Source organism: Tetrao urogallus, assembly GCF_951394365.1.
Source record: "Tetrao urogallus genome assembly, chromosome: 28".
Classification (NCBI taxonomy): Eukaryota; Metazoa; Chordata; class Aves; order Galliformes; family Phasianidae; genus Tetrao; species Tetrao urogallus.
In genome coordinates this window covers 1,062,621-1,080,610 of record NC_136841.1, presented here as the reverse complement: position 1 = coordinate 1,080,610, position 17,990 = coordinate 1,062,621, and positions in this window count along the sequence as shown.

The window sequence follows — 17,990 nt, the reverse complement described above, 5'->3', positions numbered from 1 at the left end:
ATGATCGACGTCTGAAGCTTCAGAAGAAGCAGAAAGCCTCTCTGCTTTGCCCGTTGTGTGATGATGCTCCTTGCTGCCAGAGGAGTGAGGATCGCCGTTGCGGAGCTGGAAGAGTTTGGAAGCTCAGAGTCGGCTCTTGGAGGCTGCTCCCAGTGCAGCGTGGCTGAACAGAGGCTGGGGAGCAGCACTGATTTGTGGTGCTCGCAAGGGAGGAAACTCAGTGTGAACCTCAGGGCACCTGGGGCTCGACAGCAGCAGCAGCCAGCAGAGGCTTCCATGCCAAAAGCCATGGATGCATTTTGTCTTCCTTGCTCTTCATAGAAGGGGTGGTGATTTTCAGTATCCAAGACAAATGTGACCCAAGGCTTCCGTTTGCCTCTGTTTTTATGGGCTTTTAATTTGTTTTGAAACATATGGGGTTTTGTTTGTTTGTTTATTTGAATTTTGAAGGCATTAAAAACCAGACGGCCCACCCCAGCTGTCACAAAGTTAAACTGAACGGTTCATGGGTGCACCAGGTCCATCCAGACCCAGAGTCAGCTCAGATTTGACTTTGGGGTTTCCCAAAGCAAAGCTCTTGCCAGCACTGCCTCACTCCTCCATTTCCCTGCATTTTTTTCTCTCTCGCATGATTTCTGACAGCTGAAACCCAAACAACCAATTGAAGGCTCCGCTTTCATCACAAAGAAACTGAGTGAGAGCGATTTATCTTGTACCATTCCCAGCAGTGTGCCCTTGTGGCCAAGAGGGCCAATGGCGTCCTGGGCTGCATTGCACAGAGCGTGGCCAGCAGGTCGAGGGAGGCGATCCTCCCCCTCTGCTCTGCCCTGCTGAGGCCTCATCTGCAGCACTGCATCCAGTTCTGGGCTGCCCAGCACAAAACAGACAGGGAGCTCTTGGGAAGAGTCCAGCGGAGGGCCAGGAAGATGGTGAGGGGCCTGGAGCATCTCTGCTATGAGGAAAGGCTGAGTGAGCTGGGTCTGTTCAGCCTGGAGAAAAGGAGACTGACAGGGGAGCTGATCCAGGTCTATAAATATCTGAGGTGTGGGGGGCAGCATGGTGAGGCCAGACTCTTTTCAGTGGTGAGTGGAGACAGGACAAGGGAAAATGGCTGGAAACTGCAGCATAGGAAGTTGTGCAGCAATGTGCGTAAGAATTTCTTTACAGTGAGGTGAGGAGCGCTGGAACAGGCTGCCCAGGGAGGTGTGGGAGTCTCCTGTTCTGGAGATGTTCAAGACCTGCCTGGATGCTGACCTGTGAGACCTGCTGTAGGGAGCTGCTTTGGCAGGGGGGTTGGACTCGATATCTCTGGAGCTCCCTTCCAACCCCTGCAATTCTGAGATTTGGTGATTCATTCCTTTGCTCGTGCTCTGAAAAGGGGCACACACGGTGATGCTCAGACCTCGCACTCTCACAGCAGCAGTTGGCACCAGGCTGTCCAGTGTGAAGTTTTTACTTTCTGCTATGGCTCATTGGGGCTGGATGTTGGGAATCCTGCTGCCCTCCACCCACTTTGCAGCTGACACACTGGGAACGCAAAGGGTCCACAAACCTCCCAGAACTGAGGGCTGCACCCACATCTATAAAAAGTGAACGGAGTAAAGGCAGGACCTGTTGGAAGGGCTAATGCATTAAAGTCCTCTGAAATCCTCAGATGAAAGGCTCTTCAGAAGTGCAAAGCACGATCATTTATCTGGCACCTGAGGAGCGACTTGTGCAGGAGCTGCTGTGACATTTCCAGCCAGGAAATTCTGAGAAAGCTTTCATCCAAACGGGAGAAGAAATAAAATGAAATAAAATCCATAAATGGACTCTGGAGGGCTGGAGTGGGCAAGGCAGAGCTGGCGTAGGTGGGTGAGACTCCACGCAGCTTTGAGCAGCTCGCATCACGCTGCTGGAAGAGCGGCGGCACCACAGCGAGCGGCAGAACAGAACCGTGCTGTCCTCCAAAGGGCCGCAGCGCCTGGCATCAGGGATGGCATTGTGCCGTTCCTGCCAGCCTGGCAGGGCAGAAGGTGAGCAAATTTGGAAGCTGCCCCGCCATCACCATTCATTTTGTGTTGTTAGCCCGGCACGCAGACCTGCGTTCTGCTCAGGGTTGCTTTTGCACGCAGGGTGGGCGAAGAAGCAGCCATGCTGCGGGTTCACACCAGTTTCTCTCAGGGTTGTACAGAGTCAGAGCCCCCGAAACAGCACTGCTGTGCAGGTGACGCTGCAGTAATGTCACTTTAAGTCATCTGGCAAACTGCTGGAAAAGCATTTGTCACCCTTCATCACTGTGCCCCACGCTGAGAGCGCTGCACTGATAAAATCGGATTGGATCCCAGTGGGATCGAGTCGTCTCGGCAGACTCACGCCTGCTGCCTGCACTCTCCTCCAAAAAGCACTTTCCTTGCTCTGCATTTTGCAGCCAGGCCCAATTCCCACCCAGGTGCCAGGATGTATTTTAAGGACCATCCTGCACTCCCAAGTTTAGCATCTGCTGACGGAAGGGGCTGTGATTGCTGGATGTCTGGCAGCATCCTGCTCCATGGAGACTCCGAATTGCGGTGACAGGGTCACAGCATTGGGTGAAATCGGGGTCGACATCTGGAAGCAGACGGTCGCATGACTGGAAGAGCAGTACCAGGAAAAGCACTGAGGTGAATAGGCTCCACACAGGTGGTGGAACGGTGCGCAGTTGCTGGAGGACGTGGCATAGCAGCCTCTGGGCTCTGCACTGGATTCCTGCAGGAGAGAGGAGCTGAGCTGCTCAGCTGCCTTTGCCTGCAGAAGTACTTGTTGCTTGACGCTCCTTATGCGGTGTGTGATTGCCAGAAGTCCTGGCCAGGAGCAGGGTGCATGGGGGTTTGGCAGTGGAGAAGAGCAAGAGAATCTTTACCCACCCACGTGAGAAAAGCATCAACAAACTGAGGAATGGGGAGACGGGAGTCTGCGCAGACTGAGCGCACCGCTAACCTCAGTCCTGGAGGAGGACTTCGATGGGCGCCCTGCGAAACAAGGAAAGGGGAAAGCCTGGAGGAACCGCTTGTCAGCTGCTGGCAGAGCTCATCTCTTAAGCATGAGGGAGGCTGCATGGGAGAAGGCACAAGGAAGGGTGTTAGCTGGCAAACTGGGAGTCGATGGGCTCAGACAAGCTGGTGCAGCGGCACTCTGCAATCCCAGCATTTGAGCCTTTCCTTCAGGCCAGCTTCTCCTCGGGTCTTGGGCTGTTCAGCAGCGGCTGTAGTTGGGTCAGAAGCCCAAGGAGCCGGTGTCTCTGGCTGTACCCCTGCCTGGTTTTGGCTAGCGGGGCAGTGCCAGCATCGCTGATGAGAGCTGCGGAGGCCTCATTCCTCTCTTCTGTCAGTGGCACTTACAGAGGCAAATTCATTGACAAAGTCAGTTATCCCAGCTATGGAAACCGTAAAGTTTAAATTAGAACTGGCAGAAAAGAGGGAAGATTTCATTTTCATGTAACACTCAGCCTTGCTGACCTGTCACCATAGCTGCAAGCAGCTGGAAAGAAACGGCACAGGAGGAGGATGACACAAAGCCTGCACACGCGGCAGGACTTTCTGCCACACATCGCTATTGATTGCATTGGGAAATGGGGGGCACTCAGAAAGATCTCTGCTTTGAACAAACACTGCAGTGAGGGGTGATGGGGAAGGCTCCTGGGGGGCCGGGACTCCAGGGCACAGCGTGTTCTTTCTTTACTGGACTTTTCTGTGCCCGACACGATAAACAATCCTTTTGTGAGAGGCATAAACAACGCTAGGTTGCTGGTGGAGAACAAAGGCTGTGATTCAGTGCCGGGATCAGCTGAATGCCGCACATGACGGGCCCCATGTGGGGGTTCGCCACCGACCTTCGCCAGTCCCTGAGGCCCATCCCCACCTCCACTGTGCTGCACCAGGAAAACGTGTATGGAGAGAGATGAACCGGAGCAGCAAAACTCCCACCTGGAGGCTCCTGCAGCAGGGCAGAACTGAAGCGCGCAAGTGGCACAAGTGCCACCAGACCTTCTGATTGGGCTCTGTGAGGACGCATCCTCCCAGCTCTGAACAGCAGCACCAGGGCACATTTTCAGCGTGCTTTGCCTTTGGCCGAGAGCACCCACAGCACAGGGAATGTGAGGCACGTAGCAGCAGGGCTGTGCTGCCCACCATGCACCGTGCTCCGGCCCACTCAGCGCCCTGCTGTCCCCACGGCACACCACACAAGACTGGGGCTGGGGAGCTCAGCAGGGCCGTGTGCTGTGGGTTCTTCTGGCAGACACAGGAACCTCTGTGAGAATTGAATGGGGAACAGTGGGAACTTCCTGCCAGTGTTGTATGTTCTATATAGGGGTACAGATCCCACACAGGCTCTATACAGGGGTACAGGCCCACACAGGCTCCATATAGGGGTACAGGCTCACACAGGCAACATATAGGGGTACAGGCCCACACAAGCTCCACATAGGGGTACAGGTCCCACACAGGCTCCATACAAGGGAACATGCTCACACAGACTCTATATAGGAGTACAGGTCCCATACAGGTTCCTTATAGGGATACAGGTCCCATACAGGTTCCATATAGGGTTACAGGCCCACACAGGCTCCATATAGGGGAACATGCCCACACAGGCTCTATATAGGAGTACAGGTCCCATACAGGTTCCATATAGGGATACAGGTCCCACACAGGCTCTACATAGGGGTACAGGTCCCACACAGGCTCCATATAGGGGTACAGGCCCACACAGGCTCCATATAGGGGAACATGCCCACACAGGCTCTATATAGGGGTACAGGTCCCACACAGGCTCTATACAGGGGTACAGGTCCCACACAGGCTCCATATAGGGGTACAGGCCCACACAGGCTCTATACAGGGGTACAGGTCCCACACAGGCTCCATATAGGGGTACAGGTCCCATACAGGCTCTATACAGGGGTACAGGTCCCACACAGGCTCCATATAGGGGTACAGTCCCACACAGGCTCCATATAGGGGTACAGGCCCATACAGGCTTTATAAAGGGGTACAGGTCCCACACAGGCTCCATATAGGGGTACAGGCCCACACAGGCTCTACATAGGGGAACATGCCCACACAGGCTCTACATAGGAGTACAGGTCCCACACAGGTTCCATATAGGGGTACAGGTCCCACACAGGTTCCATATAGGGGTACAGGTCCCATACAGGCTCTATACAGGGGTACAGGTCCCACACAGGCTCCATATAGGGGTACAGGCCCACACAGGCTCCTTATAGGGGTACAGGTCCCACACAGGCTCCATATAGGGGTCCAGGTCCCACACAGGCTCTATACAGGGATACAGGTCCCACACAGGCTCCATATAGGGGTACAGGTCCCATACAGGCTCTATACAGGGGTACAGGTCCCACACAGGCTCCATATAGGGGTACAGGCCCACACAGGCTCCTTATAGGGGTACAGGTCCCACACAGGCTCCATATAGGGGTACAGGCCCACACAGGCTCCATATAGGGGTACAGGTCCCACACAGGCTCCATATAGGGGTACAGGTCCCATACAGGCTCTATACAGGGGTACAGGTCCCACACAGGCTCCATATAGGGGTACAGGTCCCACACAGGCTCCATACAGGGGTACAGGCCCCATACAGGCTCCATACAGGGGTACAGGTCCCACGCAGGGGATACAGGCCCCGTAAGAGTAGGGGGCGCACTCAGGCTACATACGGACCCCACTCAGGTTTACAGGTCCTGCACAGAAACGCAGACCCCACGAAGACCCCACACACGGTAAGGCCCGGTGCAGGGCCACATCCCCACGCACACAGCAGGACTCCTCCAGCACCTCATCCCATTCACCCCCCCCTATCAACCCCTGCGCATGCGCCGTGCGGGCGGGGCGGGGCCGCGTCGCGCCGCCATTGGCCCGGCGCTGCCCGGCGGGGTGGCCGCGTGCGCCCCCGAAAGCGTTCCGGGCGGGAACGGGGGCGGCGCGGCGTTCCGTGCGGGCGGCGGCGGCACCACGCTCCCTTCCCCTTCCCCCCGGTCCCCTCCCCTCCCGCTCCTCCAGGAGCGCGGCCTCGGCGGCGGCGGAGCAGCGCTACGGAGCCGCTCACAGGTAAACCCTGGCGCCGCGCTCGGGAAAGTTTTCTTCGCGGCCGGGCCGGGGTCGGCGGAGCGGCTCTGCGCGGCCGCCGTTGGGTCGGGGGGCCGTGGGGATCCCCCTGCTCCCAACGATCCCGGGCCCCGCGGTGCGGCCCGGTGCGGTGGAGGGCCGTGGGGAGGTCATCCCGGGCGGGGCCCGGCGCCGGAGCCGCTCCCCCCGGAGCCGTTAGCGACGATTCGGGCGTGAAGACCCAGCGCGCCGTCGCCGATCCCCGGCGGCTGGGGTCGGCCCCGCGGAGCCGGGACGGAGCGCCAGTGGGTGCGGGCGGTGCCGCGCCCGTCCCGTAGAACGGCGCTCTGTTGCTTTCCGCCGCTCTCGGCGGCACGGCCTCATCGCTCCCTGGAACCTGGAAACCCGCGCGGCTCCGCGGTTCCGCCGTTTCCTGCGGCCGCTGCCGGCGTTGAGCTCCGCCGGGGTCGAAGGACGGGAGAGTGGAAATAAATGGCCGTGGAACTCTCGGCTCCAGAGCTCGGGAGCAGAACCGCCTCCTGCCCGGTCACCGCAGGGCGCTGGTCGGCGAGGTTGAGTCCCGGCACCCGCAGGGATCCCGCGGTGATGGACGGGCGGTAACCGGGGGTGCCGTCAGCGTGGGCATGGATGGCACAGCGTGTCAACCTGGCACAGGGTGCGATTTTCAGCCTCGAATCGCAGGGCGGTTTGTGAATAACGGTGCTGTCGTCAGCTTCGGGCGCAGAGCTGGAAAAGTCCAAACGTGGTGGCTGGAGTTGTTTGCGCCGGGTTGCTGACAGTGCTGGATTTCTTCTGTCCGAGCACAGCGTGAGTTCCCAGCTCTCAGCATGGCTGAGCTTGGTGCCGTTGGAGCTGCAGATTTGAGCTCAAGACGCCAGGCTTCGGGTGCCTGAAGCTGTGCTTTGGGCTCCAGGCACCAGGCTTTGGGCTCCACTCACCAGGCCTTGAGCTCCTGAAGCTTTGGGCTCCCAGCACTGGGTTTCCGATGTCTTGTGCCTCACGCAGTGTTTGGCCCCCGCTGACCTCAGAGAGCAGCAAGCCGTAGTGTGAAATGCTGATAGCACAGCTGCTTGGGATTTCATGCTTCTTAAGGAAAAGCTGTTAAAGCCCAATGCCTCACAGCACTAATTGTAAAGGCAAACTTCACAGGATCATAGAATGGCCTGGGTTGAAAAGGACCTCAAAGATCATCTAGTTTCAACCCCCTGCCACAGGTAAATGTTGCCAACCACCAGGCTGCTCAGAGCCACATCCAGCCTGGCCTTGGGGCAATAGTTGCGGCATGACAAAGCTGCTGTTCCAAAGGAGTGTGAGGACAGAGTTGAGGTGGTGACGTGAGACAGCGTGGTCTGAAGTTGTGAGTGGTGTGGGCCACCAGAAGTGATGCTTAATGTGTTTACCTGCACTTTTTTTTTCCTGCTGAAAAAGGAAGCTGACAGTGGGAGTGTAGAGAGGAGATGGGGCAGGAGAGCTGACGGCCTTTATTCTGCTGCGTTTGGCAGCTGAGAAACTTCCCAAAGCTGCTGGTGCCATATCTGCTGCTCGATGTGGCGCAGTGACAGCGCGATGTGACGTTGGCCAGCGTGGGCAGGGAGCGTCCCTCCAACAAGTGCCTCGGCTCTGACCGTGCTGCAGACTGCAAGCCCCTCTTTTCAAGCGACTGATACTGACACAGAAAAGTTCACTGGAGAAGGAAGCAGCTGTGCCTGGTGTGCAGGGGTTCTGCCTGCCCGCAGCCCCTGGGAGCAAAGTGCTCGGCCCTGCGGAGCCTGGTTCTGGGCTGGAAATAGTCATGGCCTGATTTCAGCAGGTGCATTTGTCTCAGGCTGGGTTTCCACGTGTTTGTTTTAGGTACGTGCCTCATGTTTGGCTGCCACAGGAGGGGATCTGTGACGGGTCATCCTGCCGCTCGTGGGAGTGTGGCCCTGCTGCCGGGGCTCACTGCGCTGCTGTGTGTTTGGTGCTGAGCAGCTCCGTGTTGAGGCGCTGCTGTGGGCACTTGAAGTGTGAGCCCTTGCTTTGCTTTGAGGGCTGCTTGGAAATAGAAAGGCGGGGGTTGGAATTTAACCTGGAAAGTACAAACCCTCTTAAAAGAGGAATGGGTGCAGAGCAGTGCTGCGGAGGCAGCGGATCCGCTCTGCGTTGGAAGCTGACGTCCGCGTGGCTTTGAGGCTCCGTTCCCCTGCTGCACCTCCGTGTTCTGCAGCTCAAGCTTTAGAATCATTGGATGTTGAAATTAGTACAGCTGTATTTAGAGCAAAGGAAAGCAGGTGATTGTAACCCATGAAAATAGGGTAAAGCTCTCTCCTAAGAGAAGCTAAGCGTATGAAAACAGTTGTAACAGAGGTGTGTGAAGTGCAACTCTTGCTGAACTGCTGCTTTCCTCGTGCTCTGAATTTCTTCAGCAACAGCATTTATTTCTTTTTTAAGAGAGCTTTTTCCCTCTGTTAGAGGCAGCGTGTTGTCCTGGAGCAGCACAGATTGTGCCACAGATCCTCAGTCCTGCGGGGGCTTCCAAGGCTCTGTCTTCAAGACCCAGGGAATCTGGGTTCAGACACGGCTGTGCCGAGCAGAAAGCGCAGTGCTGCACCCACCCCGACCTCAGTCTGCCCCTCACATCACCAGAACAAACATCTCTGTTAGTTTTGCCTTGCTTTCCATCTCGCTCTGTGCTTGGAGCACAGCCATGTGAGTAGCTTATTTTGCTGGTAGCTATTCTGATAAGGCTTAGCAGGTAAAGAGCAGGGCTTGGTCAGCACAGGTTTGGGCTGCTTAAGACACCGAAGTCCTGCCTGGCTTGCCTTGGGTTGCATCATGAGCTTTCCCATGGGCAAGGCTTGCACCCAGGCTGCAGAGGGATGGGGCAGAGCGAGGCAAGCAGCCTGCATTGTGCACTGCGTCAGAGCCGAGTGCTGCTCCGTGCAGCTTGGGGCAGGTTTTTGCTTAAGAGCTCCCAAAGTTCAGACCTAGCTTTGCTGCATTGCTGCAGCCGTGGGGAACTTCTGCAGGAGCTTTGTAAAGCAGGGCAGGAACGGGGGGGTGATTCCTCCCTGGCAGCAGAGCAGCGGGTGCCTGGGTCTGGGCCTTGAGTCCTTTACCAGCATCGCTGGGTCTGCAGTGCATTTTGTAGTGTCATCCAGTCGTGTTTATGAGCAAAAGCTTGAGATGGCTTTGGTGGATGTCTCAGATGTGTGGTGATGGCTTTGTTTCACGTGCGTTGCTTTAAAAGGAGACGAGCCCTTCCAACCCCTGTGATTCTGTGAATTAGCACTCAGCTTGCTGGTTTTCACCCAGAGGAACCAAAGCACTTTGGAGGAGAAAATTGAAGCCCCTTAAAGTTGCCATCTTGAATCCCATCTTGAATCCATCTTCCCTGCGCTGCGGGTTGAATCCATTTCCAGCGGAGCGTTTATTTGGTTAAGCGTGTTGGATTTTTTTAATTTTTATTTTTCCCATTATGTTCTGAAACAGACAAGTGACGAAGCAGACGCATGCTTAATTATTTTCCCTCGTTTCCTTTTTATTTCTTCCTGTGGTCTCTTTTAATTTGCCTGAGCTGCTCGGGGCAGGGAGCGGTCACGCAGTCCCTGCATCTGCCATGGAGGAGCAGAGCGCATCCCCCTCCCCGCTCAGCTTTTGGGAGCCGCACCGAAACTCCTCGCAAACCAGGACCACTGTTGCATCCTGAGTGGAGAACGCAGGGAGCTGCAGGCTGCTTTGCTTCCGTGCCTTTTCTCTGACGTTTGCGTTGTTTTACGTCACCTTTCGGTGGTAAATGTTTTACCTTTGGTGCTTTTGGAGGCACTGCAGACTTTGTCTTAGTGCTGGAAGCACTGATGTGTGTGCTGGGTCCGTGTGCTCCCTGGGATGTCAGCCTGGGAGCGCAGGGAAAGCGAACAGATGGGTGTCTGTCCCTTCAGCCCTCACGCAGATGATCAGATCCCTTTATTTTCCTCGCTGCCTGTCACAGCCTGGCTTTGGAAGGGTTCAGGTAGAGGCAGGTCGCGTTTTTGCACGTGTTGTTTCCCTGCCTGGAAGAGCAAAGGTCTGAGCCGGCGGTAGGTGCAGCCTTGCTGGCTGTGGTTTGGGAAGCATGGCTTTCACTCTCTGTTTTTATGGGTGTGGTGGCTGAGCGAGAAGTGCTGTTTGTGGATCGAGCTTATTATAGTTCCAAGCCATGTGTGACTCACGGCGCAATCGCACCATCGCATCGCTGCCCTGGAAGCAGGGCTCTGCTCGGGCCCTGCGTGCGTCGGGCGGAGCGCAGCGCTGCCTTGCCGAGAAGCAAGGAGAAGCAGAGGAGCTACAGGTGAAGTGCTGAAGTCCTGAGCGTCGTGCAGAGCGCCTTGCGCGAGGCTTTGGCTGGTGCTGTCCCCTGCATTGAAACAGCAGGCTACACAAACCCATCGTGTGGATCTGCTGCTGCTTCCCAAAGGCCCCAGCGTGGTTCTGCTCTGCTCAGCCCCCCTTTCTGTCTGGTGCTCTGGAGCGCACAGCACCTCGAAGGCTTCCTGCTGTCCGCGTGCAGCAGCGCATCGTGATGTCAGCGTGCCCCAACCTTAAGGAAACAGAATTCAGAAACGAGGCTGGAGAGCACCCACCCAACCCCCATTCGGTTTAAAATCAAAACATGTGCGCGGCAAAGGGAGCGTTCAAATGCACTTGTTGCTGACAGTCATCGTCGGTTGCTGCTGTCTTTTATGATGTTGATTTAAAAGTTTAAAAGCGAGAGGCAAAGTGAAGTGCATTTGCTTTTGACGCAAAAGGAAACATTTTCCTTGGGCTGGAACTGTGAAGTTTTCCTAATATAGTTTTGGTTGCCGTGCCCTGCCTCAACGAGCAGGAAATGCTCGAGTCCAGATGGAAGACACCTGGCTCTTGCTTTGCTTTGAGTTTGTCCCCACACGTAGGGCACCTCCGAGTGCCTGGTGTGGTGCTGGAGCTCTGGGTTCGGTTCTGTGCACTGCTGGGCTGTGGGTTTGTCGGTGTGCCAGCCCGTCTCTGGCACTGCTGCATTTCATTTCTTTTTTATTCAGTTTGCTTTTGTGCTGGAAGTGAAGATTTCGTGCCACGCTGCCGGTCTGGATAGGGTTGGCCTTCAGAAAGCTGATTGCATAGGCGAGCTGAATTAGGAAGGCCCCCAAATGCTTGTGGTTCAGAAGGTTTTAGCTGCATGCCGTTGTGAGTTTGTTCCTCTCGTGTTTGCACATAACTGATAAGGCAGCTGGCACGCGCTGACCAGCGTGATTCGGTGCCAAGCAGAGCCATGGGAACGGCTCCTGCAAGCAGAGCGGGCTGCGTCACGGCGAGGTGACGAGGAGAATTAATCTGTGTTCGGGCTGCGGGCATGAGGTCTGAGTTTGTTTGCAAGAAGAAAAAAGAAGAAAGAGAGATTTTCTCACGCAGGAGTCATCTCTGACATGAGCTAACGCCAAGGCTGCTGCCTTCCTAGCAGAGGACCACGCTGTGAGGTATGACGGCGTGTTCAGGCACGGCAGCAGAACAGGGGAGATGTTTCCAGCAGCGGGGAGCTCAGCCGTCCTTTCTGAGCAGGGCGACAAAAAGCGGTGAATCAGGCTGAAACCATTCGGTGCAGCACCTCCGGGTTGGATGCCGGCGCTCGGAGCTCTGTCCCAAAATGCCCACGTGCAGCAGGAGCGTGCTGCCAGCTCGCTGACCCTTCCTCTTCTCTTGTTTTTGCTGATTTGAGCAACACTCGGTGCCTTTTACTTTTTAGAAGCATCTCAGATGGGGGGCTAACGTATCAGGAACCTTTTAGCATTGTTTGGAGTCCACATTACTCAAGCCGAATACAAGAACTGTGTTACACCTTGGGTTGTTTGTTGATGTAAATCTTCAATTAAAAAAAAAACACACAAACCCCAAATAGTTGAAATTGGGTTAATGCGCTCCTAAAAGATGCTCTTCAGAAATGTGTTTGACTAATCCTGTCGTGTTTAAACCCAGGCCCCTTCAGGAGCTCATCTGCACAGAGGAGCTTGGTGCCGCTGCTGCTCACCCTGCATGCGTTGCTTGCAGCTCTGGGCAGCAGCTCAGCCCGCGGCTGCTTTGCTCCAGTGCCAGAGGTCCCCATTTCTGCACGTCTTCCTGGGAAGCAGCTGCTGTGAGCGCTCCTCCCCTGCTTCAGGCAAGGTCAATGGTGGCTGTTTAATCGGGGTTCGGTGAGCAGCCTGAGCTCTGATCCCTGTGGGTGAGGGGGTGCTCAGCCCCGAGCAGAGGGCGGTGACTTCTGCAGCATGGGGAGCAGTGACAGCCACCACCGACCAATGGTTCGGAGGGGCTCCAGACACACCTCACTGATGCACTGGGTTTATTGCCTCATAAACCACTGCCTTATTTCACCACTGCGAGGAGAAATTACTGCAGACAGTGCTAAACGTGCGCGTTTCAACCCGAGGTGATGCGGTTGCGAGTGGCTTTTTGTGAGCTGTGACAGCAGGAGCCGGAGAGGCTCGTGGAGTGGTGGGCAGCCGTCGCAGCACGGCGTCGTCAGGCTGTTCTTAGATTGAAGCAGTGTGCTCTTTTGCAGGTGAATACGTGAAATCCCAACCAGAATCTTTCCTCTGAGCACGAGGTGGATGCGCTGTGGCTGTTTCTTGGGTTTCTTCCCCCTGAGGTGCCCAGGCTCCCATGTGCTGGCAGTGGGGCCGTGGAGCCCATCCATAGGTGACTGAGCACTGCTGAGACGCAGGCTGTGAGTGCTCCCCTGCCTCGTAACAGCGAGCCTTCGTTAAGCTGTTTATGGCTTTTGACAAGCATTAGCTAAGCGGTGTGACATTTCTGTCCATGGGAGATGTGTTGGAAGCTGGAGATACCCCTGTGTTAAGTGTGACCTCGTGCCAGGCTGCTCCAAAAATACGTGAAATCCTTGGCTGTGCTGACGTTGTCCTGTGCCCACATTTGTGCCCAGCAGCAGTGAGGGATGGTGGTGCTGTAGGAGCATCATCCTCAAAACCAATGAGACTTTAGGACAGCTTCCCTCCAGGTGAAGGATTCAGGCACTCAGGCACGCACTCTGGGGCGTCGCTGGTCTGTCTTTGGATGCTGTCATCTCAGAGAGCTGCAGCACCTCTCCTATGAGGAAAGGTTGAGGGAACTGGGCTTGTTTAGCTCGAAGAGAAGGCTGCGGGGGGACCTCATGGTGGCCATCCGGTACATGAAGGGAGGGGATGAACAGGAGGGGGAACGGCTGTTTGTGAGGGTGGATGGTGATGGGACAAGGGGGGATGGTGTTAAAGTGAGACAGAGAGGTTGAGGTTGGATGTAGGAGGAAGTTTTTCACACAGGTGGTGAGGCACTGTTACAGGCTGCCCAAGGAGGCTGTGGATGCCCCATCCCTGCAGGTATCCAAGGCCAGGCTGGATGTGGCTCTGGGCAGCCTGGGCTGCTGGTTGGAGACCTGCACACAGCAGGGATTGGAATTGATGATCGTTGTGGTCCTTTTCAACCCAGGCCATTCTCTGAGTCAATGACTCTTTTGTGGCAGAAGTTCAGTATTTCTGTTTCCATCTCTAGGTGCTGTGCTGGAGGTGGGAGCAGCAACCTGAGCAGGTTGGCTGGAGTTCCTCTTGCAAATGTGCAGTTCCTAAAGAAAAAGGGAAGCTCAGGGAACGTGTGCCACGTGGGGTCCGTGTGAGCTGCCCAGAGCTGTTAGCTGAGTTCTTATCTTTATGGCCTTTGGAGGGAGACGGGGAGGTATGAATGGAGTGCGAAGGCTACGGGCGTTTGGAATGGGGGAGAGGTTGGCTGTCTGAAGCACTGATTCCAGTTTTATCTGGCAAATTCTGGAGAGAGCTGCGTAACCCTGAGGTCTGAGAGTTGCCAGCAATCGCTTTGGACGTAGGTTTTTTAATTAGGAAGCACGAGGAGCGCACAGCCCGGTGCCCCTCCGGTTTCACATAGCTCAGGGCTTCCATCACGGCACAAGAGGTGTTGAACTTGAGGAATTCGGAGCAGATGAGGACACTGTGGTCCCTAAAACGAGGAGTCACACACAGCTTCAAGAGGAGATCAGCGGTACGGGGCTCTGTCTGCATGTGCCTCACCGATGGCTCCTGCTGAGCTGCCGGAGCTGCTGCTGATGCAGGGGCGAGGTTTGGTTTCTTCTGGAGCTTTTTGGACCTTTCTGCCTTGTGGGACTCACGCCTTCTGCTCGTCCTTAAACGTCAGCTTTGTTGTGTGAGGCTTTGCTTTGGCCCTGTGCGTGCTCCCCTGCGGTTTCCTTCCCCAGAACCAGGGCTGGAGTCACTTGTTTGTCAGCGAAGGCAGGAAGCATCCCAGCAGAGCGCTTTGGGCTTGTGATGTGGAATAGTGATGGAAGAGCCATAAAAGCATGACGACAGTGTGTGATCAGGGGTGGCTGAGATGAAAGCCCTCAGTGGATTTAGTGCTGGTGGAGGGCAGCTTCTTAGCAGGCTTGTAAGGTGAATAATCCTCATGTCGGGTGTTGCACCCAAGTGCTCGGCCTCCCACCAGCTCAGAGGTTTGCAGTGTGATTTGTGGAGATGGAAGCATGGAAGACAAAACGTAAAGGAAATTGAGCGTGAAGGAAAAGTGAAGGTAGCTCTGCAGCCTGCTGGATAGGAGCCTGTTTGCATAGCCTGGAGAATGGTGTCAGGGCGCAGAGAAACAATGCTGTCAAATAAAAAACCGACACAGACTTCAGCAGTGAATTCATAACTTTTAGGTTGGCATCGCTGTGTTTGGGCACAGAATCCTGGGGGGCAGCTGGGGTCTGTGTCAGAACGTGAGAGCAGCAGTGTGGCAGTGACCCCTTGTCTCTGGTGCTCTAATACCCGTGATCTTATCGTTAAAGGATAAGGAGATGACAGCATCGCAGAACGCCTCCAAGGGGGAGCGAGCTGGAAAGCAGCAGCAAAGCCACCCAGCAGAGGCAGTTGAAATAGCAGCTAGGAACCTGAGACAGAAGGCAGAAGAGTTCTGAAGTCAGCTGGGTTAGTCCCATGCAAGCAAGCGTTTTCATAGTTCAAGGTAGAGCTGAATGCGAGGAGAGGAAATAAAAATGCTGCATCCTTGTGCCTCCTGTCTGTGTGCAGGGGTTGCCCTGTTTCACAGTGCAGCTTCTGCCTGTGGAGCGGGGCTGTCGGTGACCACACACCCTGCTGCCCTGCCCGGATGGCTGCTGTGTGATCGTGTGCTGCTGCTCTGCTCCGTGTGCTCCCAACAGTTCCGGGAGGTTTGACTGCCTGTGTGCAGTAACAGCGTGCAATTGTCCGCCGCACAGCAGCGCTCCTCTTCAAACATCAATCTTTTCCCAGATTTCATTGTGAATGAGGCGCTTTTCTTTCCCAGTGATCTGTTCTAGTCCTTCATGCGAATGTTCCAGGAAGGATACGAAGCCTCATTGGTATGAGGCCAGCCCTGAATGCGGGTCCTACCTATCTGGTAGGCCAGTCCTGTCTGCTGCGTCCGCAGAGCCTTTGCGTCCCCATCTCAGGGGGTGCTGCTACCGGCGGCCGTTTTGCAGAGCAGTGCAGTTCTGTGAAGCTCTGAGAGGCTCAGTGAGGTGAGGGTGACTCTTAGCTGGCGAGCCAGGTGCTGTTTTTTCTTGGATAAATGGTTGTAAACGTGAATATCTGCCACTTCCCAGTGTGCTGCCAAGGTACCGCAGGCACGGAGCCTGTGGGCTGCATGCAATAGGCCAGGGCTTTGCTCCCAGAAAGCTGTTTACAAAGCAATCACCCCAAGGTGCCTGCGTGACTGGCAGCTGTGATTGCTTTATCCCAGCTCAGATCCTGCCCTGTTTGGGCTGCACGGTGATGTCAGTGCCAAAAGCAGTGAGAAAGTTTCCTGCTTGTAGCCAAAAAGTGATTTGAAGGAGATGATAGGGCCTTATCACAGCAGGAGGATTGTTGGGAAGTGCTCCTGCCTGGTATTTAAACTGGATGGCTGTTTTGAAATTACAAAACAACACGTTTTAATTTGGAGTCCATAGCAAAGCCTCGCTGCGCCCGGTCCGTGCCAGCCAGCCGTCAGCTCTCTGAGCACGGGGCTCCACGCTTTCTCCCCTCAGATAAAGATTTGTATTGGTTTGAAGAGCTTGCAGATGCATGCTCTCCACTCCTTTTTGTTGTTGTTGTTTTTTAGCACGTCTGTAAGTGCAATAAAGGAAAACACGCCAGCTTTCCTAAATCTTATACTAGTGGCTCTCTGCTCTGCAGCCCAGTGATGAAATTAAATGAGGAAAAGCTGTTTGGGATGGGTGAAATCTGGCAATGCCTCAGGAAAGCGCAGAGGTGAGGGGCTGTAAGCTGGGAGGAAAACAGTGAATTTGGTAACGGTGGTTTCTTCCCACGTACGCTTTGTCAGCTTTTCTGAGCTCAGAGGCCTTATTCTGTTCCTGAAAGGGGTGAGGAGGGGACCTACGAGGGGTGCAGACCCCTCCCCTGGCCACACATCAAACCCCTTCCCCACCTGCCGCAGGGCAGCGCCTCCCAAATTCCTCCCTTCCCTCCTGCAGTGTGCAGGGAATCGTTCTGATTTGAGTCTTTGCAAATCAAGGCAATTTGGGTTTGGTCTTCACCAGTGGAAATGGGGAAATTTGGAAGCTCTGCTACGGGAGCGCTGCGGATGGCGGTGGGCGATGGGATGCTCCGAGTTCAGCTCTTGCTTTGCATGTAATGTTCAGCAGTGAGAACCTGGGGTGCACACAGCAGTGCTTTTGGTGGCGTTTTTGTCTGGAATGGCTTAAAATGTAAGTATTTTGAAAATAGCATTCCCTTGACACGTGCTGATTACAGGGTATTTGAGGGATAGCTTAAAGAAATGAGCTCTGAATGCCCTGTGGTTTTCTGCACTGTTTCGAACCTGTAACAAAGCTGTGTGTTAAAACTATGATAAACAGCATGCAGATGGACCTCAAGAACCTGAAAGAGGTGGAGTGTGCCTTGGCTGGGGGATTCCAGTCCCTCCTGCTCCAGCACTATCTGTATTTCCCGTATTGGATTGGAGGGTTTTCCTTGCTCCTTCCTTTGCTCGAGCCAGGATGGGCTGCGTGCTGCTCATGTTGGCTGGAGCGGCTCCTCAGCCGTGCCTTCACCCACCTTTGGGGAGTTTGCCCGCGTCCAGATGTGGCTCTGATGGGGAAATGAGTGATTTCCAAAACATTTGTGCCATTCTGGTTGGGTGCCAGAGGAAAAGCGGGGCCTGGGGGGCCGGGGGGACGTCTGTGTGCTGGGGGTGCATTGGGCCAGAGGAGAGCTGGGGTTGTGAGGGGAGATTAAAGCATGAATGGCTTTAATTTGTGTAATTCCCACCTGTGTGTCCTGCAAAGGTCTGTCAGCGTGGCAGAGATCATACAGAAAAGCTCACTTAGGGATTCTGTGCAGCACTGGAAGCTGTCTGTTTTAACAGGGTCATAAATGCCTCTCTGTGTTCTCCTGGGGGATTTTGGTGTGCTGACACCTGAAACACTTTGGTTTTTGTGGGGCAATGTTGTGTGGTTCTGTAACGCTTGTGGTTGCAGATCTCTTTGGGTTTCATTTCCTACCTGGTGCAGTGGGAAGGATGAGCGCAGTGAATTTCCCATCCTTATAGCAGGCTTTGAAGCTGCGGGAAGAGGAAGAGGAGGAAAAGCAGGCAGCACGCAGCGCTGCGCTCCCTGTGCAGCCACGTCTCCGCAGGGCTGCTCCTGCCCAGGGCCAGGGCGATGCCAAAAGCTTGCAGAAGGGAGGCAACTGGCTGTAAAGAAAGCAATCCGTAACAGTCAGCACAGGGGGAGAGGGCGCTTCTTTGGATGAACCCTCGCAGCAAATCTCCAGCAGTTCATTGCCGTGTCGCTGGACCTGCAGTTTTCCATCTGCGTTTTGCTTTGCGCTGTCGAGATGCTGACATATTTGTGTG